General features: G+C 35.7%; 1 protein-coding gene across 1 annotated transcript in view; it reads right to left on the bottom strand.

Moving 5' to 3' along the window:
- Positions 1–23,258, bottom strand: part of LOC127981681 (gastrula zinc finger protein XlCGF26.1-like) — a 31,386-nt gene that overhangs the window by 6,966 nt on the left and 1,162 nt on the right. The gene's annotated exons all lie outside the window — the stretch shown is intronic.

Raw genomic sequence — 23,258 nt, 5'->3', positions numbered from 1 at the left:
AAAAACTAAATTCCTGTTGCCAACAGGTGGCGCTAAGACTAAATAAATATTGGCCTAAAGATCAGTTGAGACCAGGGCCCGTATTCATAAAGAATCTTAATGCAAAAATTAGCTCCTAGTGAAAAAATTCTAAGAAAATTCTTAGAAATGTGGGCGTTTACTCTTAAAATTAAAGAAGAAATCCTAGTAAAGAGAAAAGTAATTCAGAAGGGATCTTAACCCTTAAAAGAGGTCTTAAGGTCAAACTTGTTAGGAGCACAGAAGAGGACTTTTAAGAGGCTTAAGAGTTTCTTTAGCAGAGGAGAAAATGGCAGAAAGAAGAAGAGGCAGAAGAAATGTGTTGCAGACAATGGATGACAGTGAGTTAATAAGACGATATAGATTAGATTGTGTTTGTGACTGATCTTATTAGAGACTTGCTAACATCTCCGACACAGCCCAGAAATGCCATAGCGCCAGAAATTAAAGTAATCACTACATTACAATATTTGGCAACTGGGAAAATGCAACAATTCAATAGTGATGATTTGGGTCTGTCACAACCTTCTGTAAAGCAGCGTGATCACACTTTCAGAGCATCTTATTGTGTCGCAGTTCATTTAGTTTGCAGTGGACATTCCCACCTTGCAGGCTCAAAAAACTGCATTTATGAATATAGAAGACTAGTGTTGTCAGGATACCAAAATTATTGTTTCGATACCAATACGTAGTCAAGAATTGCGATTTCGATACTTTTTCGATACTTTTCCTGAAAAGGGAAAATACACTTTCAAATATTATTGATGTGCTTTATTTTAAAACCGGGACAACATTCTAATCAAATAACACACTAATAAATGAACATATGAACAGCAGATATATTAAACATTTGAACAAAATATGAAATATAAAAATGTAAAAATAAAATAGAGCAATGACATTCAAGGTAAAGAAAGAATAAATTTAGCAGCATTATCTCAGTTATCATAAGAAACAGTAGAGTAATTCATTTATCTTGATTCTGAACTTTGAATAAAAACATGAACAGTGATTATATTAAACAATGTTTCTGAACTCAGAAGATTAAATGTCAAAAGATAAATAATATCAATTTAAGCAATGGCATTCAAGTAAAAAAACAAAAAAGCTAATCAAATGTAGCAGCAATATCTCAGATATTGTAACTTATTCTGTCAGTTGTGCAACCTTTTCTTTCAGAGGAGAAAACTCAGCCAGTGAGCTTTAATGAACATCATCTTTTTCTACCAGTCGTGGACCGGCGGCCACAGTATCACTTGTGCTCGCAGATGCAGTCTAGTGATGCGGGTCCCGCTTTTATGAAATTATTTGGCCCGCCCCAAGCCCACAAATAAAGTAACATTTCTTTACCCACCCGGACCCGCGCATCGGGGACATCACGGAAGATACGTTGCTACTAGACTTTCTTGTTCACTGAAGTTCCCATAGACAGTAAAAGTTCCTCCCTCCACAGCAGCGCATGCGCAGCTCGTGAACAGCTCTGTGAACTGCTTCATACTGTCAAAGAGTTACTCAAGATGTGACGGAGCATGTGATTTGTTGAATGTAGTGAACGAATCCGCCCTTCACTGAACGAGGTCGAGGGACCTTCTCATTGGTGAACGAGCTGAATGATCTGATACATCTCGTTTATGAATGAAATGAGTGAGCCAAGCATGTAAATCTCGATCAGCAATCAGCAGATACAAAGCAAGTTATAGGTGCTGTGCAGATACGCTTTTTTCGTTTTCATATTTAGCATACAGAACATAACTCTGTTTAATCCCATATTAATGTGAATATTATATATGAACTGTCTGACCAAACAATTAAAATGTCAATTATGCAAGAAAACCTCGTGCTTTGTTCATTTGAACAACTTATCTAAACTATTTAATGGTATTATGCACACATTTTAGTAAAGTCAAATCAGTTTTGTAAAGCAACTAATGCAGACATCTCGCTGTAGTGCTTTTTTGCTGCTTGCGTGAAAAGAAAACACAGACGTCCATAGGGAGGCACTGGAAGCGTGCGTTGCATACACCAACATGAAATACGTCTCTTTCAAATCTGGAACTCAGTCATTCTTTGAAGTATCAATACTAATAAATGTAGGTATCGTGACGTTTTTAATTTACGAGAATCGCGATACTTTTGATGCATCGGTGCACCGTGCAACACTATAGCAAACTAATAGGTGCTCACAAGCAGAGGGAATGAACCGTTAATAGTTTGTGCTATACGCTCCCAGCTTCTTGTCCTTTGCTGTGACACCTGGCCCAAATTTTCCTTTAAGAATGGCCTTGTGTTCATCCACTAACTGGGCTAACAGTAAAAACTGTTCCTCTGTCCAGTTTGGTTTTCTCGCCCTTCTTGGTTTTGATTCCATGTTTGATACATTAAAACCAACATTCAAACCGCCACTTAAATAGGACAGCAATCACTGTAATTGGAAAGAGTGGAACAATTTTTATCATTCTAAGCCAATCAAATATCTTATAGGAAATTAAAAGCATGGTAAATAAAAAAAGGATATACACACATATAATGTGTGTGTGTATGTGTGTGTGTGTGAGAAAAGAACGGTCAAATAGGATAAATTACGCATGTAAATTCAAAGTGAGAATTAGAATAGACACTATACTTAAAATACATTTTTTTCATTGGTTGGACAACCAACCAATCACAGTCTTCAAAAGATTGTATCATACATAGCAACGGGGTCAACCCCGCCTCCTCATTAAGATGAAAGTTTTTGTCTTTAACTTACTCAGAGTTGCTCTCAGATCGGTCCCGAATCGTTCTTAAGCTAAGACTCCAACGTAAAAGGTTTTAAACTAAATTAAGAGTTTTCTGAGAGGATTCTTAGAATCTTTATGAGTACAGGCCCAGAAATCTTATCAAACGTGAAGTTTAGGGCAGATCAGAAATTTTATGTTATACATGTTATAAGTTTATCTTATAATTTTAAGTTATATAGGAGGAGTTACACCGCACTCACGATCACCAAGGTGCCAGACAAACAAGACTGAAAATCTCAAATAATAAACTGTCTGCACACTTGAATCCTTAAAGCATATTTAATCACCAAGCATTCAGTCAAACGACCTGAGGATTAGGTTATTTAAAATAACAACATTTCCTGTTGCCAGCAGGTGGCGCTATAATTTAATATTAGCCTTTAGATGTGTTCAGGCCAGGACTCTAATCAAACGTTTGAGGCAGATTGGACATTTTATGGACAAGTTATAGTAATGTTCTAGTTTCACTGCATTAATAGCATGTTTTAACACTTAGTTAAGTGTTCCTAGCTTTTAGCATACTTCTAAAATGTTGCCAGCCTATTACACACTTGTTGATGCTTTTTATTATGTTGCTAGAAGTCCATAAATGTAAACCATGTCACTTCCTGTTACCAGCAGGTGGCGCTATGACAATAACTGAATTTGGGCATGATGATGTGTTCAGGACAGGACTCTTGTCAAATATGTGAAGCTTAGGGCAGATTGGACATTGCTTGCCTTAGATACAGCAACTTTCTTTATCACTGCATTAGTAGCATGCTTTAGCACTTAGCTAAGTGTTGCTAGCATGTTTTATTATGTTTCTAGCATGTTGCCAGCCTATTTAGCACTTGCTGACACTTTTTAATATGTTCCTAGTAGTCCAAAACAGTGTTAACCATGTCACTTCTTGTTGCCAGTAGGTGGCGCTATAGCTATAACCGAATACGGGTTATGTTGATGTGTTCAGGACAGGACTCTTGTCAAACATGTGAAGCTTGGGGCAGATTAGACATTGCTTGCCTGAGTTACAGCAACTTCCTGTTTCACAACAAAACAACAAAATTTGTGAGGTCGCCAGAGAGACACCCCTTGATGAAAACTCAAAATCTTCACAATTTAACATCACAAAGGTCTTATGATGATCCTCACTTCACCAATTAATCAAATCACAGTCGCGATCTGAGACATTGTGATTTTGCTAATCGTTAAGCCTGCGATGTGGACATGATATTACTCTGTTCCAGAGCTGTCACCCTTGAGTGACAGTCTTACTAACCAATAGAGTGAGCGCACCTCCGTTCTCCCCAATCAGCTCTGCTCTAACCAACTGTGTAAACGCCCACCATTAAAAAAAGAGAGTGAGTGTTTGTGTGTGATTATGGCATCTGCAAGGTCGATAACTTAATGTAATATGAGATTACTTGGCTTCTAACAGATAGACACCAAACAAAAAGTAATGTTAATTTACAAGAGCTGTGTCACAACATTTATCAAGAGCTCCCTTATTGGTTCTGCTTTATGTACTTAAAAAATAGGGCTGCAACAAACAATTATTTTGATAGTCAATTATTCTAACGATTGTAGCCGATCTGACTCGAACCAGACGATTAAAGAGTCGATCAGGGCTGTGGTTGAAACATGAGCCAAATTCCTCAGTAAGGCAACAGGAAGTCATAAAACATTCTTTGCCAAAAATTCCAAGCAAGATAACCAACCAACCAACGCTTTCACAGAACAGCTTTCAACATTAACACCACTAGAACAATTATTGACAATTTTAATTCGGAGAAGAGATTGTCAAATTTGTTGTTCGCAATTGATAGGCAACGCAGGACATCACGTGCAAACCCATGAGAGTACTAGACAAGATCCTTTGACTTCCCCCCACCCAGCAGAACCAGACTGAAATTCCTAAGGGGAGGGCCTTTGAACCTCTGGTCTCCACAGAAATCTTTGTCAAAAGATATTGACACAGAAACTGTCTTTTCTACATATATATGGACTTATAAATGAATATCAGTCTATCGCTTCACTCCATATTCATTTATATGTAATCCACACATTTGACTATCATGTTATAATCACTTATTGTGTATGTCTTTTAATAACTATGGGATAGCTTAAAGATTCATAATCCTGTTTGGTATGTGTGTGATTGAATCTGCTTGCTTGAAACAGTCATGACCATCAGTTATTTGACAAATGTATCATATTCTTGTTAGGAATCATGTCCAAAATTAGACCCTGCAAGAGCGGGAAAATTCGGACCATGTGCTTGATAAGATAACATATGATTTATGATACCCCCGAGCCAAGACAATATCTGATTGGTCAAGACAACATTTGAGGTGTGGCCCACCGGCAAGTTTAAATACTTAGGACACCATAAAATCTTGCATTTAGTTTTTAGCTATGCGTTTAGCTTCTGCTATTAGTCATGCCTGCTTTTAGTTTGCTTTTAGCTTTTGCTTCTTAGCTTTAGCTTTTAGCCATGATGTTTGTCATCACTGTTCTTTGAGCGCAGTTGCAGCGTGCTTCGGCCTGCACGCCTGATGCTACTTAGCCACAATGAGAAGAAACACCACCTAGTCTCGTCAAACTTTACTTCTTTTCTTTTCCATTTGAGAGTTTTGTGTTCTGAGTTACACAACTCTGCATCTTCAGCCAACGCCCAACCACGGTCTTCCCAAGACGTCACTTCAGCGATTACTGAACTTCCAGCCAATCAGCGACATCGGAAACCCCCTTTCAACGACAACAAAGGGACACCTTTGCACAGGCAATGTACTTTCAGACATTTGTACTGGTGTATTTAATATAATTAATTAAGTGATTGATGGCTGTTCATGTCTATGCAATTTAACGTATTGCTGTAAACTTGGGATTCCACATTTCCATTCTCTTAAACTCATCTTTCCCTAACTTTCGATCTACCTGCAACTTGTGTGAATGTGTGAGTGTGTGTGTGCTTATGTGTTAGATTAGTTTATATTAGGGCCGGGACTCGATTAAAAAAATTAATCTAATTAATTAGAGGCTTTGTAATTAATTAATCGAAATTAATCGCATTTTAATCGCATATAAATATTTGACCTGAGAACAGTGAGAAGTAATTTTTTTCACATGGATTTATAGTATACCATTGAATAATGACTGAATACATAAGCTTAAGCAAAAAATATTGTTTATTTTTGTTCAACAAAGTCTAGCAGACCAGTGCAATTTTTGCCATGAAGTGTAGCAATAGCATATTTAGAAACAATTTAGAAATAGTACATTTCAGAAACTCGTGAAATAGGTGCTGGAACCTTCTTTAAAGTGTTTTTTTAAGTAAAACACAATACTGTCAATTACATTCAGAACATTGGAAACCCTGACTATTAGAAAACAGCTCTCTGTTGCTTCAAAGGCCATAACATACTAAGTCCAACTCTCAATAACCTTGGCCAAAACAATAAAGAGTTCAACATAAAGTGCCAGTTGCACCAACAAAATAATACACAGTTCAACATAAAGTGTAAAGTCCACGCTAGCTGCTATATGTTTTGAGTTGAGGTGATACTTGAGGCTCGATGTGCTGCAGTCATATGCGAACGCTAGTTGGTGCTCCAGTATAATCGGTCCGCCGAAACTCATCCAGTGAGAAACGTTCCCGGTGCAAAAATAAGTTATTAAAAATGCGGTAATTTTTTTTCTGTAATTAATTAATCTTAGTTAACGCGTTATTTTTTGTGTAATTAATTAATCTCAATTAATGCGTTAAAGTCCCGGCCCTAGTTTATATGTCTTAGATTTATCTTAGACAGTTAAAATACTGTTTTACATAAATAAATAAAAGATAGTCTAATCATTTCAGCTTTGGGAAATAATATTATGTAAATACAATTATTATATAATTAATTTATACAAATAGATATATTTGACAAAATGAGATGACAGAGAAACCATTAAATTACTATATGAAAATTAACGGAAGGACACATCATTCTGCATAACATCTCCTTTCGTAAGTGTGTAACAAGGATAAGAGACAAAATCAAGTTAAGTGATTAGATGTTTTCATAAACCATTTTATTCACAATATACACTACCACTCAAACATGTTTGAACAGTAACATTGTCTTTAAAAACCTCTTAAACTCTGCAGACCCGGTACCGGGTCCGAAAATAGCATGCCAGATGTTTGTGTCTCATTTGCATATCCTTCCTTATATGGCATTTGCCCAAAAATGGGTTCATTTGAAAGCTTAGAGTGTTTTCTTTACAAAGAATACCATTAATTGGGGTTTTATGATACATAAAGTAGTCAAATTAAGCTAAGAAATATATTTCCCCCCCCCCATAAATTTCCATCTAACGATTGCGAATACGTTTTCGTAAGAATGTGTATTTAAAATATTTTTCACAAAACAGTCAAGTCATATATCACAAGAAAGCTCTCATTCTCAGGAATCTGATGATGTAGATCATTTTATTGTGTGACAATCACAGATCGAATGATCTTCAACAGAATCGCGATGTAAAATTTCTCACCTTATTATTTATACATTTTGCACCGCTTCAGTCAGCCGCAAACAGCCACGCATACCTATATACTCGATATAATCTTTTAGATTAGAATCTCTTCTTTCAAACAAGACCATTTTTACGTTTCTGCGTGCTTCCATTGCTGAGATATAAAGCGTTTTGTACAAGTGCGCAAAAGAGCTCCAAAGGCTGTATGGTTGACAGATCTTCAACTCATATTGATAGGGTGTAAAAGCCTTTCTTCTGTTATAGACATCTGACCTCTTTTGTGAAGCGCTATTTGTCCTAATTGCTGCCATTCACAAGTCGTTCCCTCCAATCGAATGTGTGATTCAGCACCGCGGGGGTGCTGGAACTGGACAGCGACTGCCCACTCCTTTCTGCTCGTGTGACGCAATGGTGTCTGGGAAACTGAGTTTTTTGCTGCTTCTAAACAAAGGCCACGCCAGGCGAAACTACAAATGGCCGAATCTCCGGATTTATAATGCATAATATTCATAAAACAAGTTATGGGTGGCCAACTTCGCCGTGGAGAGGTCAGGACGCGCATCTGGTAAGCCTATACGCGTGCTACTCGCTTTCATACATTTGATTCTTTATTCTGAGGCTTGGAAGCTTCGCTAGCAATAAGCTTATATGTTTATTTTCATAACTGTGCAGTGTTCGACCGCATCTCAGTGAATGTACAGTAATCCGTACAGTACTGGGGGAATAAACATAAATTAGTTTGTTGACGCTCCGAAGTTCGCGCAAAAGCTTCGGGGAGCTTGTTTACGCTGTATCAGAACCGAAACCAACATACACGCTGATAAAAAATCAAAATATGAAATATGAAAGAGACAGGCGAGGTCTCCCAATCTCTACACGATGCAGAATAGACATAAATGAAACGATATGAAGCTGGAGATTGTGGATTCTATTTTAGATTGTGATAGACCAGATATTTTTTATAATTTTATGCATGTTGCTATTGTGTAATTTGACTTATTCTCTTTCAAAGACTGTTCAGAAAACCCACACACAAAAAAAGCACATTGTATTGAGATGGTTCATCATATGTGAAACAACATAAATAATACTATTTGTCACAAACAGCAGCTTTTTATGTAACTTCTGAGTGTTTTCTGTAAAATAATATACAGAGATCACATTATTCCATACTGCAAGTGTGCAAAAGATGACCTCATACTTATTTAGACAAAAATTGTATACAAAAATGGTATTATTCCTTCCTTCAGTTGGAATAGAATAACTTTTGCATAGATTAGGATAGAAAGAAATTTCTGTTTTCCTCTAATAGCTGACAAGTGGAACAAGCACAAGACATTGGTCTGAAGTTGCCAGCCCCTTCAATGCCTGAGTTATACCATTTCAAACTTCAGTTTACACAAATAAAATAAAAAAGCGCCTTGTTTTTTTCCCTATTTATTATAACACAGACAGCATATATTGTCATTTTTATCAATTTCAACAGTGTTTTATGTAATTTCAAAGGGTTTCCTTTGAAATTATACCAAACTTTCTGAGCTTACACTGTAGCATTAGTATAGGCAGGCATTCAAAATTAGGTAGGAAAATGAAAAACGGAAATCCCCAAAATAGCATTTGTGCTTAAGAGGTTTTAAAGAAGTATCTTCTGCTCATCAAGCCTGCATGTATTTGATCCAAAGTACAGCAAAAAACAGTAACTATTTATTTTAAAAAACTTTTTTATTTTAATATATTTTAAAATGTAATTTATTCCTGTGATTTCAAGGCTGAATTTTTAGCATCATTACTCCAGTCACATGATCTTTCAGAAATCATTTCATTCTAATATACTGATTTGCTGCTCCAAAAGACATAATTATTATCATTATTATTATTATTGAAACAGCTGAATATAATTTGTTCAGGTGTCTTTGATGTTCTATTCATCAAAGACACCTGAAAAAAATATATTCAGCTGTTTCAATTATAATAATAATGATAATAATCATAAGCAGCAAATCGGTTCAGAAGACCAGAATTTATCTGAAATATAAATCTCTTGCAGCATTATAAATGTCTGTCAATTTAAAGCATCCTTGCTAAATAGAAGTATTAATTTCTACAATAACCCCCGACGCCAATAAAAAAATTAAAATAAAAATTATATTGACAAGCCTTTTAATGGTATTGCATATAATGTTACAAAAGGTTTTTATTTCAGATAAATTCTGATCTGATTTATTACATTGCTGTTTGCTTTGATTTTGGATTAGATTGGTGTTCTTGTTGTTAGATTAGTTTTGGAGTATTTCACAACCCTAGTAATTTTGTTTTTAAATTAGAGTAATTTAGTTCATGGCGTCGCATACGCCAAAGATCACACATTTTTCTTTTTAGTTTAGAAGATAGTTACATTTACATTACATAAAAAAAAAACATACAAATGAAAATAGCAAATAGAAGCAATTCAGACCTATATAAGGCCAACAGTATTCAAGTGCTGTAACAAGCCTTAAAAAAGCTCATTGAAGACTACTTTTGCCGCAGCATCCTGGATCAGTTGCAGAGTCTCAATAGTACATGCCGGAAGGCCTGCTAAGAGAGAAATACAATAGTCCAGTCTGGAGAAAACAAGAGCTGTGTGTGCTGCTCTGATAGGAAGGGTCTAATCTTCCTAATGTTGTATAAAGCAAATCTGCAGGACCCAGTCGTTGTAGTAATATGATCTGTGAAGCTTAGTTGATGATCAGTCACAACTCTAAGGTTCCTGTCTGTCCTAGAAGGAGCAATGGTGGACGATCCTAGCTGTATACAGGGTTCCCACTCTTTCATGAACACCAGATTCAAGGACTTTCAAGGACTTTTTAAAGCACCTTTGAAATTCACAACCCCAGCACATCAAGAAAGTCCTTACTGTACTTACCATTTCACTTGAACTTAATATTTACATAAAGAAATGTCAGAGTAATAATGATGTTTCGAATGTGTAGGTTTTATAAAATTAAACCGTTTTAGACAGTCGCGTTTAAAGGACTTGAAATCCATTAAATTCAATACTTGTAATATTCAAATGCAGTTTCTGAAATATTGATAAAAAAAAATGCATTACACTGGTTTTTAAAGAGTTTTTAAATTAAGAAATAATTTGTCTCAGCTTTTTTTAAATAAAAAGTTGTTAAATGTTTTAATAACAGTAAAACCTGTTAACATTAAACATTTGCACATTCACTCAATAGAGACGTGCAGGGGCATAGCCATCTTTTCAGAAGTGAGGGGGACAGAAATCACACACACACACACACACACACACACACATATATACATTTATACACAAACATATATATATACACATATATGTTTGTGTACACATACATACATACATACATATATATATATACACACACACATAACAGTGCAATATAATATAAAACATTACAATGTAACATTTCTGTAATCAATATAGCCTACCAGTCTACAGTTTTTTAATAACATTTTTAATGTTTTGAAAGAAGTCTCTTCTGCTCAACAAGGCTGCATTTATTTGATCAAAGTACAGCAAAAGCAATTGTGAAATATTGTTACCATTTAAAATAACTTTTTTCTATTTGAACTTATTGTAAATTGTAATTTATTCCTGTGATCAAAGCTGAATTTTCAGCATCATTACTCCAGTCTTCAGTGTCTCATCCTTCAGAAATCAGTCTAATATGATGATTTGCTGATGATCAATATTTTAAAACAGATGAGTACATTTTTCAGTATTCTTTGATGAATAGAAGGATCCACAATTCAGCATTTATGTTTTTAGCAGCAAATCAGAATATCAGAATTATTTCTGAAGGATCATGTGACTGGAGTACTGATGCTAAAAATTCAACTTTAAAATCTCAAATTACATTTAGAAATATATTCAAATAGAAAAGTTATTTTAAATAGGCTAGTAAAATTTTTCTAAATTGTAGTTTTACTGTACTTTGGATCAAATAAATGCAGGCCTGGTGAACAGAAGAGATTACATACTGTAATAAATGCAATTAGTACTGCATTGTTCATATACTTTATCACCTGCTGGAGATGACTTGAAAAAAACATATATTGTCGCAATTGTGTTCGTGTTTCCAAAAGTGTCTGTTTTTCTGTGAAAACAACTGTTTTCATACAGCAATAGCTGGATGCTTTTGTCCATATTAGGAGTTTCCTGGTATGACTTTCTGAGCAAGAGCACCCTCCGTCTTCGAGTGTTAATGAAACACACTTCATGAGAGTTTAGCGCTCCTTGATGTTCATCTCGCCTTCTGGGTCCGAATGAAATATCATGTCATGCGCAGACGGTCCTGTCTCTGAGTTTAAATCTATATTTATTCACACCAGCTCTTGAAAACCTCTATTCGAACACACTTGACCGAAAAAGTGCAGGGGACAAATTTCTGTGATATAAAGTGGGGGGACATGTCCCCCGCATAATCTATGCCCCTGGAGACGTGTTAAAATTATTTTGTAAATCCCTTTTTATTGTAAATCCCATTGAATTTGCACTTTCCCGGCATTGAGACTGATAGCCTAATTATCACTGCTTCTCCATAGGTTAATGCGCTAGACTTTGGAACTGGGTTCCCGCTGGACGCAAATCTCGTGGTTAGAAACGAAAATTATATGCCATATACAGGAGCAGGACACACATTACAGGAACGCAGGAGGTAGGGTACAACGGGGCTAAAGACACACCTTAAGAAAAACTGCGCTATTCACTGCACCTAAAATATGTTATATTACAAAATAATACATACAAAATAATACATACAAAATAATTAGGGCTGGGCAAGTTAACGCGTTTTTATCGCGTTAACGCATTGATTAATTAACGCCGACAATTAGTTTATCGCGCGTTAACGTACTTTTTATTTTGAAAGTCCGTTGCTCACTGCGTTTCACTACACATAGCTAGACTGTAATAAAACAACCGAATACAACACAAACCATGGGTCACAGGAGGGGTGGGATGTTTATCAGTAGGCTACTTGCTGCTTGGGATGAGCTACAGCGCAAAACAGAAAATCATGTCCAGAGCCGAATTCCATCTGGTTGGAATGGCTTGTATAAGCGACTCCTTCTTTTGTCTAAGTTCAATTTGTTTTGTTCTAATTCTGCAGCACTCGCTGCACTGTGCTTAAATGGCCAACAACCTTTCTGCATTTGGCCGGGACGTTGTCAAACGCGCTGTTGTGCAGAGATACTATGACAGAGCTATCATATTTCTTGTGCTATCTGTGCTAAGTGTGCTGACTTTATTTGAAATGTCCCACTGATGTGCAACAGGAATAAAATGTTTAGCGCACGTTTCAGCAAAATGTCTCTCTTTATCATCTCAATACAAATTTACTTAATTTTTCTTTTATTTTATTTTTTATTCTTTTATTATGTGTTTTGTGTTTTCTTTCGCTGTCATTCTGTTGTACTGCAGAGCTTCTGTCACGAAAACAAATTCATCCTCATATGTGTAAACATACCTGGCAATAAAGCCCATTCTGATTCTGATCTGAAAATGTGAATGACCTTGTGTGTCTAAGCAACTGACTAGGTGGAGATGAGTAAGTAAATGTAAAGTTGGAACAATGGATAGGCTAAATGAAGTTAATTTTGTCCACTCAACCTGCATCACTGAAAGATTTTTTTTTTTTTTTTTTGGACTGAGATTCTCAGTCTCTTTAAGGAGATTGATGTTGTTGCTCGGAAGGGGGCAGTTAAAATGTTATGATTGAGGTTCTGGACATAATTTATATATATATATATATATATATATATTACAAACTAAACAAAACTTTAATGTAAAACATTAATGTTTCATTTATACGTTAATGTTATATTTAATTTGATTACATTAATGTTTAAGTTAAGATTTACAAGAAATGTTAACTGCTACTAACTTTTAACTGTTGTAAAAAAGCACTTTATTTGTTTAAAGTTTTGACAAACAAAATTGTATTGCACTTTTGTTCATACAGTAGAACTTTGAAAGAATACAATTACACAATACACTACTTTTGATTTCATTATTGAATTTTGCGCATGCTGCGATTAATCGTGATTAATCGCAGAAAATCATGCGATTAATCGCGATTAAAATATTTAATCGTTGCCCAGCACTAAAAATAATACATACAAAATAATAAATACAAAAATATTGTTGTATTGACTATAATCGGAGCAACTGATTTAGTGTAAAAAATTATTAATTCAAGTTATTTGTTTTGTTTAAAAATCCTATAAATGTATGTGGTGGCAAGAGGGGCCTTTTACCCCACACATGGGGGAAGAGGCACCCCAGCATGGGGTAAAAGGCCCACACAGCCCCATAGGTAATACTTAAAGGTTTAGTTCACCCAAAAATGAAAATTATGTCATTAATGACTCACCCTCATGTCATTCCAAACCCGTGACACCTCCGTTCATCTTCTGCACAGTTTAAGATATTTTAGATTTAGTCCGAGAACTCTCAGTCCCTCCGTTGAAACGGTGTTTACTGTCCAGTGATGTCCGGTTCGTGAACTAATGATTAGATTGAACCAGTTCACCAAATCAAATTTAATCGTTTAAACCGGTTCACGTCTCCAATAAGCATTAATCCACAAATGACTTAAGCTGTTAACTTTTTTAATGTGGCTGACACTCCCTCTGAGTTCAAACAAACCAATATCCCGGAGTAATTCATGCACTCAAACATTACACTGACTGAACTGCTGTGAAGAGAGAACTGAAGATGAACACTTAAGTAATTTGTGGATTAATGCGTATTGGAGACGCGAACTGTTTAAAATGATTCAGTTCAATTTGGTGAACTGGTTCAAAAAGATCCGTTTACATCGAATGATTCATTTGCGAACCGGATATCACAAACTGCTTTGTTTTGAACTCTCTCTCACACAGACACGGAAGAGAAGACAATGCTGAATAAAGTCATAGTTTGTGCTATTTTTGGACCAAAATGTATTTTCGATGCTTCAAAATATTCTAACGGACCCTCTGATGTCACATGGACTACTTTGATGATGTTTTTCTTACCTTCTGGACATGGACAGTATACCGTACACACAGCTTCAATGGAGGGACTGAGAGCTCTCCGACTAAATCTAAAATATCTTAAACTGTGTTCCCAAGATAAAAGGAGGTCTTACGGGTTTGGAACGACATGAGGGTGAGATATTAATGACATAATGGGGTGGTGTTGGCACAGTGGATAAGACACATGAGACCCGGGCTCCAGAGGCGTGTGACCTCTGACATATATACAGCAATTGTAAGTCGCTTTGGATAAAAGCGTCAGCTAAATGTAATGTCAATGTCCCAAATAATTTTTGGGAGAACTAACCCTAAAAATTCATTTATTTATTTATTTATTTAATGTTTAAGTTAATACTTGTTCAAAACAATCACTTTTGCAGAGTTTGTACTATTTTCTGCACATTTTAAAAATAAAAAAAATTTTTTGTTCAGTCTATGCATTTAAGCGTTTTGTGGTATATCGCCAAAAAGAACTTAAATTGCACTTTCAGTTTTGATCGTACAGGTAAGAGCAATACATCAATGGAATCTGTAAAGGGTCTACTTTTATTTGTATACACACATAATAAGAAAACTTTGTGCATTTATAAAATAAAGAAAACAAACATAGTGTGCTGTCTGCAGCCTTGGTCTGCGTGATCTTCATTTAGAAATGCATCATTAAAATGAACTGAAACTCAACAAATACTCCACAAGGAGATATGAGAGATATTTCTAGAGAAATACTTTTAAACTAAGCAAGTCTTATTGACAACAAATATTAAGTAATAAAGTAATCCATATGAAACCAACACGATGTCCAGTCTTTCACGTCTCCCTTCACCAACTCTTACGCGACCACGCCCACATGCTATAGATATATAATCATCCATGTGAAGCGCGCGGCGCGTACACATTATTAATATCATGTTTTTAAATATGATGGTTTCATTCTAAACGTGGTGATTATCTCCAAGGACACCCAACATAATATGGTATTGAGCAACTGAATCTAACCATATCATGTCAGCAAATGGAAAAATCAGCAGTCTATTAATTATCACGTTAATCATGGAGCCTTTAGTCGCTACAGCGGGGGCGCATTTTACACCAAATACCATAAATTTACATATTCTTTCGTTTTTTAAAAACCGTTGCTTTAATTATCATAAACAAAACTGAAAATCATAAAGAAGACCTATTGTCTCAAAATATATGCATTGATTTTTTTAGCTATTCTCATTTGCTACTTAAATTTATAACATTTAAAAAAACTAGGGCCGGGACTCGATTAAAAAATTAATCTTACTAATTAGAGGCTTTGTAATTAATTAATCTAAATTAATCGCATTTTAATCGCATATAAATATTATAGTTATTAAAGTATTTTTTTTTCACATGGATTTATAGTATACCATTGAATAATGACTGATTACATGAGCAACAAAATATTGTTTATTTTTGTTCAACCAAGTCTAGCAGACCAGTGCAATTTTTGCCATGAAGTGTAGCAATAGCATATTTAGAAATAGTACATTTCAGAAATTCAGGAAGCTTATAGGTGCTGGAACCTTCTGTAAAGTGTTTTTTAAGTAAAACACGATACTGTCAATTACATTCAGAACATTGGAAACCCTGACTATTAGAAAACATCTCTCTGTTGCTTCAGAGGCCATAACAAGTCCAACTCTCAATAACCTTGGCCAAAACAATAAAGTGTTCAACATAAACTGTTGCACCAACAAAATAATACATAGTTCAACATAAAGTGTAAAGTCCACGCTAGCTGCTAAATGTTTTGCGTTGAGGTGATACTTGAGGCTCCATGTGCTGCGGTGATATGCGAACGCTAGTTGGTGCTCCAGTATAATCGGTCCGCACAGTTGCCAACTCTCGCGAGACAAATAAGCAAAGCAAATGGATCTTCAAAAACAAGCCCAATATTATTTGATTATTTATTTTCCGCATCATAATTTATTAACAATAAATGAGCCTGCAACATATTAAACTAAAACCACTGCTTTATTAGAAAAGGATAAACTGATTAGGAAAAAAAGGATAAATAAATAAAAATCAGGGAACTGCAACAAAGCGGAGAGAATGCACTTTCCTCATCTCCGATCACCTGTGAGGCTGAATCGGATTGGAGAGAAGGAAAAGGACAAAAAGACAAGAAGGGAAAGACAAGAGCATTAAGGGGAGCTGTAACATATTTAGCTTAATAAAATAAAATTCTCCACTTCGTTGGAGGCATTGTTTGTAGAAATTGAAATACGTGTATTTCTGTAGATCATAGAGCGCGCTGCCTGCACGTTGAACGTGATATTACTCCAATGAGGGGGATAAGGTGGCGGATTCAGCGGAATGTTTTGACGAATGTTACGCCACAGCACTTATATGATTGCCTGCTAACAGATATAGCCAAATCAGTGCAGTGTTAATCAATGTATCAGTATCAATGTACACCATAGATGTAAAGAAAACGAAGTTGCTTGTCAGACTTTCCTAACAAGCAACCATATATTCTTTAATAAGCCCAAAAAAACGCAACCCGCAACCCGTGCTGTTTTAACGCGACTTACAAAAAAAAAAAAAAAAAAAAAGCACAAAGTCGCGTATTATAAGCGGACATGGCAACTATGTCGGTCCGCCGAAACTCATCCAGTGAGAAACGTTCCGCGGTGCAAAAATAAGTTATTAAAAATGCTGGAATTTTTTTCTGTAATTAATTAATCATAGTTAATGCGTTATTTTTTGTCTAATTAATTCATCTCAATTAACGCGTTAAAGTCCCGGCCCTAAACAAAAAAATAAAATATTAGATCAAGCAAGCACAGAATCAACTTTGTGGTGCTGTGCACGATCGCGTCAGAGATTAAACAGATAACCTCCCCTGTTTAGTTCTGTTTTTGACAGAAGCACATATTGGACAATTTAAAAAAATACCACAAACAAAACTGATTTCAAATTTAATTCAAGCACTTTCAAGGACCTATGTTAGTTTTAAAGTACTTTCCAGGCCTTGAATCCATATGTCTGAAATTCAGGCACTTTCAAATACTTTCAAGAAGGGTGGGAACCCTGTGTATAGAGAAGTTGTGATGAAGTGCTGGGTTGGCAAAGACCACAACTCATTCTGTCTTCACAAGGTTGAGTTTAACCCTCTGGAGTCGATTAACACAGATACGCGTTATGAGGCATTTTCTCCTGATAACCACGAAAAGAACTTAAATTACACTTTCAGTTTTGATCGTACAGATAAGATCAATAGATCAATTAAATCTGTAAAGGGTCTAATTTTTTTTTGGATACAGACATAATAACAACAGAACTTTGTGCATTTATAAAATAAAGATAACAAACAAGGTGTGCTGTCTGCAGCCTTTGTCTGCGCTGATCTTCATTTAGACACGTGTCATTAAAATGAACTGTAACTGTAACGTGAATACTCAACGAAGAGACGTGAGAGAGATATCTATAGAAAGCTTGACATGTCTGCTTTTAAACTAAACAAGTGCCACCGAAAACAAATATTCTGTGTTAAAGTAATCCATAGGAAAACAACGCGATGTCTGTTTTTCACGTCTGCCTTCATTATCTTCTAATGTGACCACACCCCCGCGCTTAATGCGCTATTCAGATTCAAACTGAAGCGCGCGGCTTAAATACGCCCATACAGAAGAAAAAGCAGCCAGACTGTTCTTCAAGTTTTTTATTTTACTGTTTGCTTCGGGATGAGAGGAATAAGACATAAATCACCCCAAAAAAGATGTGATGTGGTTGAGGATTTGGATTTCCTCAGAAAAAAAGAATGAAGCACTTTATTCAGCAGAGATCATAAACATGAGTAAGTCTCTTTTTAATTATTTATATACTTGTATTAGTTTTCACATAACGTGTAAAACATTTTACTAGTTAGACTTTTTCCAAACTTTAAATCCTGACTAAATGTATAATCAAATGAAACATTATGAAATTTCAATAACAACATACATTACAGTCAGACCCTGTTTTTCAATTCAACCTATTACTACTTATAAGATGAATGAAATTGGCGAATTAATTGAACAATTGTGCCAACACACACACAAATTAAAAGACTCATCACGGGGAGCTTTGGTGGATTCCTGCTTGTCCTGTAGATGATCTGCTCACACGCTTTAATTTAGCAAACAAGCAGATTGGTTTCTTAGATTAGAAGCATTCAGCTTTTCCACCATGTAAACATTACGACCATTACTTATTTATAGAAAATAGAGAAAACCCATTCCAAAAATGCACCCCAGCGCACGGAACATTTTTCCGTCGTTAAAATAGCAAAAGTGGATTTGGAAACGCCCTGAGTGCACCTGTGCCGTGCACTTTACACTTTGCATTTAAATTGTTACAATAGGGCCCTATTAAAAGAGCTAATTCTGTTTTTAATAGTTTCTCAAATCTGTTCCCTATTAGGGATGCACCGATCATGATTTTTCATGGCCGATTCCGATACCTATTTTTTACAAGCAAACTGGCCAATTCCGATACCGATTTCTAGATTTTTAATCTTTTAAGCAACAAACAAGAAAGAAGGAAAGTGTGCATAAACAAGATATTTGGTATTTAACCCTCTGGGGACGGATTAGGCGGTACCGCCCAAAATGGCATACTTTTACAAATGTGTAGTTATCTCAAAAACTATTAATGCTAGAGAGATGCGGGTTTTTTTGCCGTCTTCCTCAGATTCCGCTGAAAACAGCGGTGTCCAGTTTGTATATTAAACACTTCCCTTATTGCGCAATACCACTGCGTAAACAGGCCAATGAAAACGATTGTGCTAGGCAGATTCAACACGCAACAGCCAATGGAAAAATTGCCGCTGGGAGGAGTCTTTTTCTAACCCAATCAGAGGAAGGTTATGTCTTCTAGCGATTCAGAGGACTCTGTAGCTCTGCTGTAGCCTTGTAAAAGCTGGCTGGACTAAAGTAAAAGACATGTAATCAATAAGCGTTCAGAGAATCAGCATCAGGGTGGAGAAAGCAGAACGCGATCGGAGTATTAGCGAGCACAAAGAGCTAAATTCGAGCGATCGGAGAATCAGCATCACGTGGAGAAAGCAGAAAGTGATCGGAGTGTTGGCGAGCACAAAGAGATAAATTCGAGAGAGATACAGCATTATTACAGAATTGTTTTATCAAAATGGCAAGCAGTAAAAGATTTACGGCAGAACAAGCTCTGGAACAATTACTGGAAAGGCCTGGAGAGGCCTTGCTTTGCTCACTGGCATGCCTAGGACTGTTTTTAAAAAAAGTTAATTATTTAATTGTTCTTTACACATTTGATTAAACAATAACACATTTCTGTCAAGCAAAGAGTTTGAAAAAATATATTTTCTTTGTTCAAAAACTGTTCTATATTGTGTGTTTTTCAGTAATAAATGACAAAAATCTAATTTTTCGTTTTTGAAATTCTCTAGTTTATTGTAAAATTTTTCACTCATACTTCCTTTATATAAACATATTGCATGCATGCTTATGGTAGCTTAGGGTCTTCTGAATCCATAGATACCAAACACAGGGTGTTTCATCTCCTTTACATATGATTTTTAAGCCCAAATATAAAAATAGAGAAAACAGACCAAAAAGGGCTTAGTTCCAAAAATTAAAAAAACGCCTAGGACTGTTTGTAAATAAAGTTAATTATTTAATTGATCTTTACACATTTGATTGAACATTAACCCATTTCTGTCAAGCAAAGAGTTTGAAAAATATATTTTTGGGTCAAAAACTTTTAACTATTGTTGTGTGAGGTAGGATTTTCAGTAATAAATGACAAAAATCTCATTTTCGTCTTTTAAATTCTCTAGTTTATTGTACAATTTTTCACTCATACTTCCTTTATAGACATATTTCATGCATGCTTATGATAGCTTAGGGTCTTCTGAATCCATTGATACCAAATACATGGTGGTCCATCCTCATTACATATGGTTTATAAGCCGAAATGTAAAAATAGAGAAAACGGACCAGAAAGGGCTTAGTCCCCTAAGGGTTAATAGGCCAAACTTGCTTTTGGCTATTGAAAACAATAACTGTAATCATCTGAAATTAACAGCAGTAACTGCACAGTATAGTAGCCTACATTCAATACAAACATAGATGGTACAGACATCAACATTTAGCTTTTGTTTTTGAATTGGGTTGAAACTACAAAGAACTGGGCTTAAATTAAAAGATTAAGTGTAACCATGTGACATTAAAGGCAATAACTGCATAGTTCTACAATCCAAACAACACAATCAACACACATTCAATAACATGTTTCTTAATCAGCATTCAGTATTTTAGTTTTTAAATTTGCTTTTAAACAAAAAAAAAGGTCTTTACCAGTGAGACTAAATAAAAGTATGCTATATAAATACATTTTCCAAAATGTTAAAATCAAATAATGTTTGTGCGAATAAAACAAAGATGCAAAGTGTTTCATTCATCCAATAAAAAAAAAAAAAATTGGGGTAATGATTCACATCTATATTTCTTTACTTGAGCCAATGAAAAATAAATAACTTATTGTCTCAAGTAAAAAAAAAAATAGATGTGTATCTTTACCCTAAAATGTTTTAATTGGATGAATGAAACACTTTTTGTCAGTCTGCTACAGCAGGTGATTTTTAAATCAAACAAAGTCTATGTAATTTTAAGGTAAAATTAAAATAATCACCCTAATGCAGAACTGACGTTTATTTCTGGCTTTTCAAACGTTTATGAAAGTTCTAAAAAAAAAAAAAGAAAGAAAAAAAAACATTTCAGTTTTGTCACAGTTTAGTCCGTTTCGTTTCTCATCCAACACGTGAGAAGTTGATCTGAACATCTCTTCATGGTCTACTCGTGTTCAGGGCGCGGACCGGTACAGTATACGCTCGCGCAGCTTCAGTGCGCAGGAAAGGGACTCTTATTTGTGCGCCAGTACACCAACGGCTGTTCGCTTCCTGCTATCTGTGCCTCAGACATGTAGCTCTGCACTTCCAGTACTGATCGGCTGCCCATGTCCTGTGCACAGATTTCGAAATACTTCCACACAAATGACATAGCGAACGATTACAATGTAGTCTGTGCACGCGAACGCACTTCCGGAAAAATCGGCCTGAAAAAATACCAAAAACCGGCCGATTGCCGATCGCGTATTTTAAGCAAAACCCGGCCAGTTCCGATTTATGGCCGGTCAACCGGTGCATCCCTATTCCCTATCATAAAAATAAGTGCCGATGATCAGGGGTTGAAAAATTATTACATAGCTGTGTAATTAAAAATACCTATAACTAAAAATATTACATTATATATTGACATTATCACATTTAATATGCAAGTAGGGCTGTGTGATTAATCGAAATCGAAATAAAAACACAATTTGAGTGTGCACGATTTCTAAATCGCTTTATAGCACGATTTTCCGCAGTCCTGACCTCCCGCAGTATGTTATCTGAACCAATCAGGATGCAGCGCTCCTAGCGCGAGAACAGAGCAGACTGGGCATATGTCTAACTCCAGGTTCACACACACTGTGATGCGTAGCCATTTTTTCAAGCCCATGTTAATGGATCAGAGCGGTCACACTGCACGCAGTAAAAAGATGAGAACAGAAAAGGTTATAGATAGAAAGGTGCGAAAAGATGTAATATCTTGCGCATGAGCACAGAGAGAGTTGTGAGTGCACAGGACACAGGCTGAGCGAGAGGAGACACGTTGTGAAGCAGTGTGAATCTGATCCTTACACAGTCTATTGTCTGAGCACGCGTGTCTGGTTTTGTTAACAAAGGAAATCTGTGTGTGAGTGGATAGATTCGGGCTCGTGCATTATTTTATGTGCTTTCACGTTACAATAATGCGCTCTCGTTGCTGCTTCTGAATCACGTACACATAACTTACTGTAAAAGCACTGCAGATGCAGTACGTGTGAACCTTGGGCAATAAATATATTGGTAGGGCTGTGCAAAAAATCAAATGCGATTTTCATGTGCATCTCATCAGTAAAGAAGCTCCTGTAATTAGAAGTATATCCCAAGCATGTGCGTTCAGATCAGGGTTGCCAGGTTCTCACAACAAATCCTGTCCTGTTAAAATATACGTTTTTTAGCAGGGTTGCCTTGGTAAAATTAACATTTTAGGGGCTAAATATCACATTATTGGTATTGCTTATTGCAAGTGTTGGAGATATACTCCTAATTACAGGAGTGTCTTTACTGATGAGATGTGCATGAAAATCGCATCCATTTTTTGCACAGCCCTATATATATATATATATATATATATATATATATATTGGGCACAAGATATAACACCTGAGGCACCGCTACAGTGAGCTTTATGACCGATGCATGGCAAAAAAAAAAAAAAAAACATCTCCCTGAACACGGGTTTTATTTTATTTCTTTATTATAATATTTTGCCATATGTCTAGATTTTCTTTGACATCTTTACTTAGTGATTATTTTGACTCAAGTCTGTTCTAGAGACATGTTACAACTTTTTGATAAAGCTCTCATTGGTTTTCTTTTGGAAATATGTTTCAAATTTATACTGATTGCATTAATGACTGTAAAGCATGTCTGTGTGTGTCAAAATAGTGATTAAAATTGAAATCGCAAAATTGATAAAATCATGATAGGTTTTTTTTTTGCATATCGCACAGCCCTATATGCAAGTAAACTGTTATAGATGCAATTTTATGAAATTCTAGATCCTTAGAAAAGCTTGCATTTCTACAGTATTAGTCTCTAATAATTTTGATTGCAACTGTATCTTTAAGCTGGCAGTTATCAACATCTCATCAAAAATCATGTTAGAGGACCACAAGACTTAGACCCAGCAGAACTGGTTTCTTACAGACATTTAGGTCTAAGACATTAGAAACACTTTCCTCTACACTAGGTTCAGTTATGTAATAGCAGTTTTGTATTAAATT

The sequence above is a fragment of the Carassius gibelio genome, chromosome A4, assembly GCF_023724105.1.
Source record: "Carassius gibelio isolate Cgi1373 ecotype wild population from Czech Republic chromosome A4, carGib1.2-hapl.c, whole genome shotgun sequence".
In the NCBI taxonomy this organism is placed as follows: domain Eukaryota; kingdom Metazoa; phylum Chordata; class Actinopteri; order Cypriniformes; family Cyprinidae; genus Carassius; species Carassius gibelio.
Note: the sequence above shows the minus strand (reverse complement) of the source record. Positions and strands in the feature narration are given on the sequence as shown.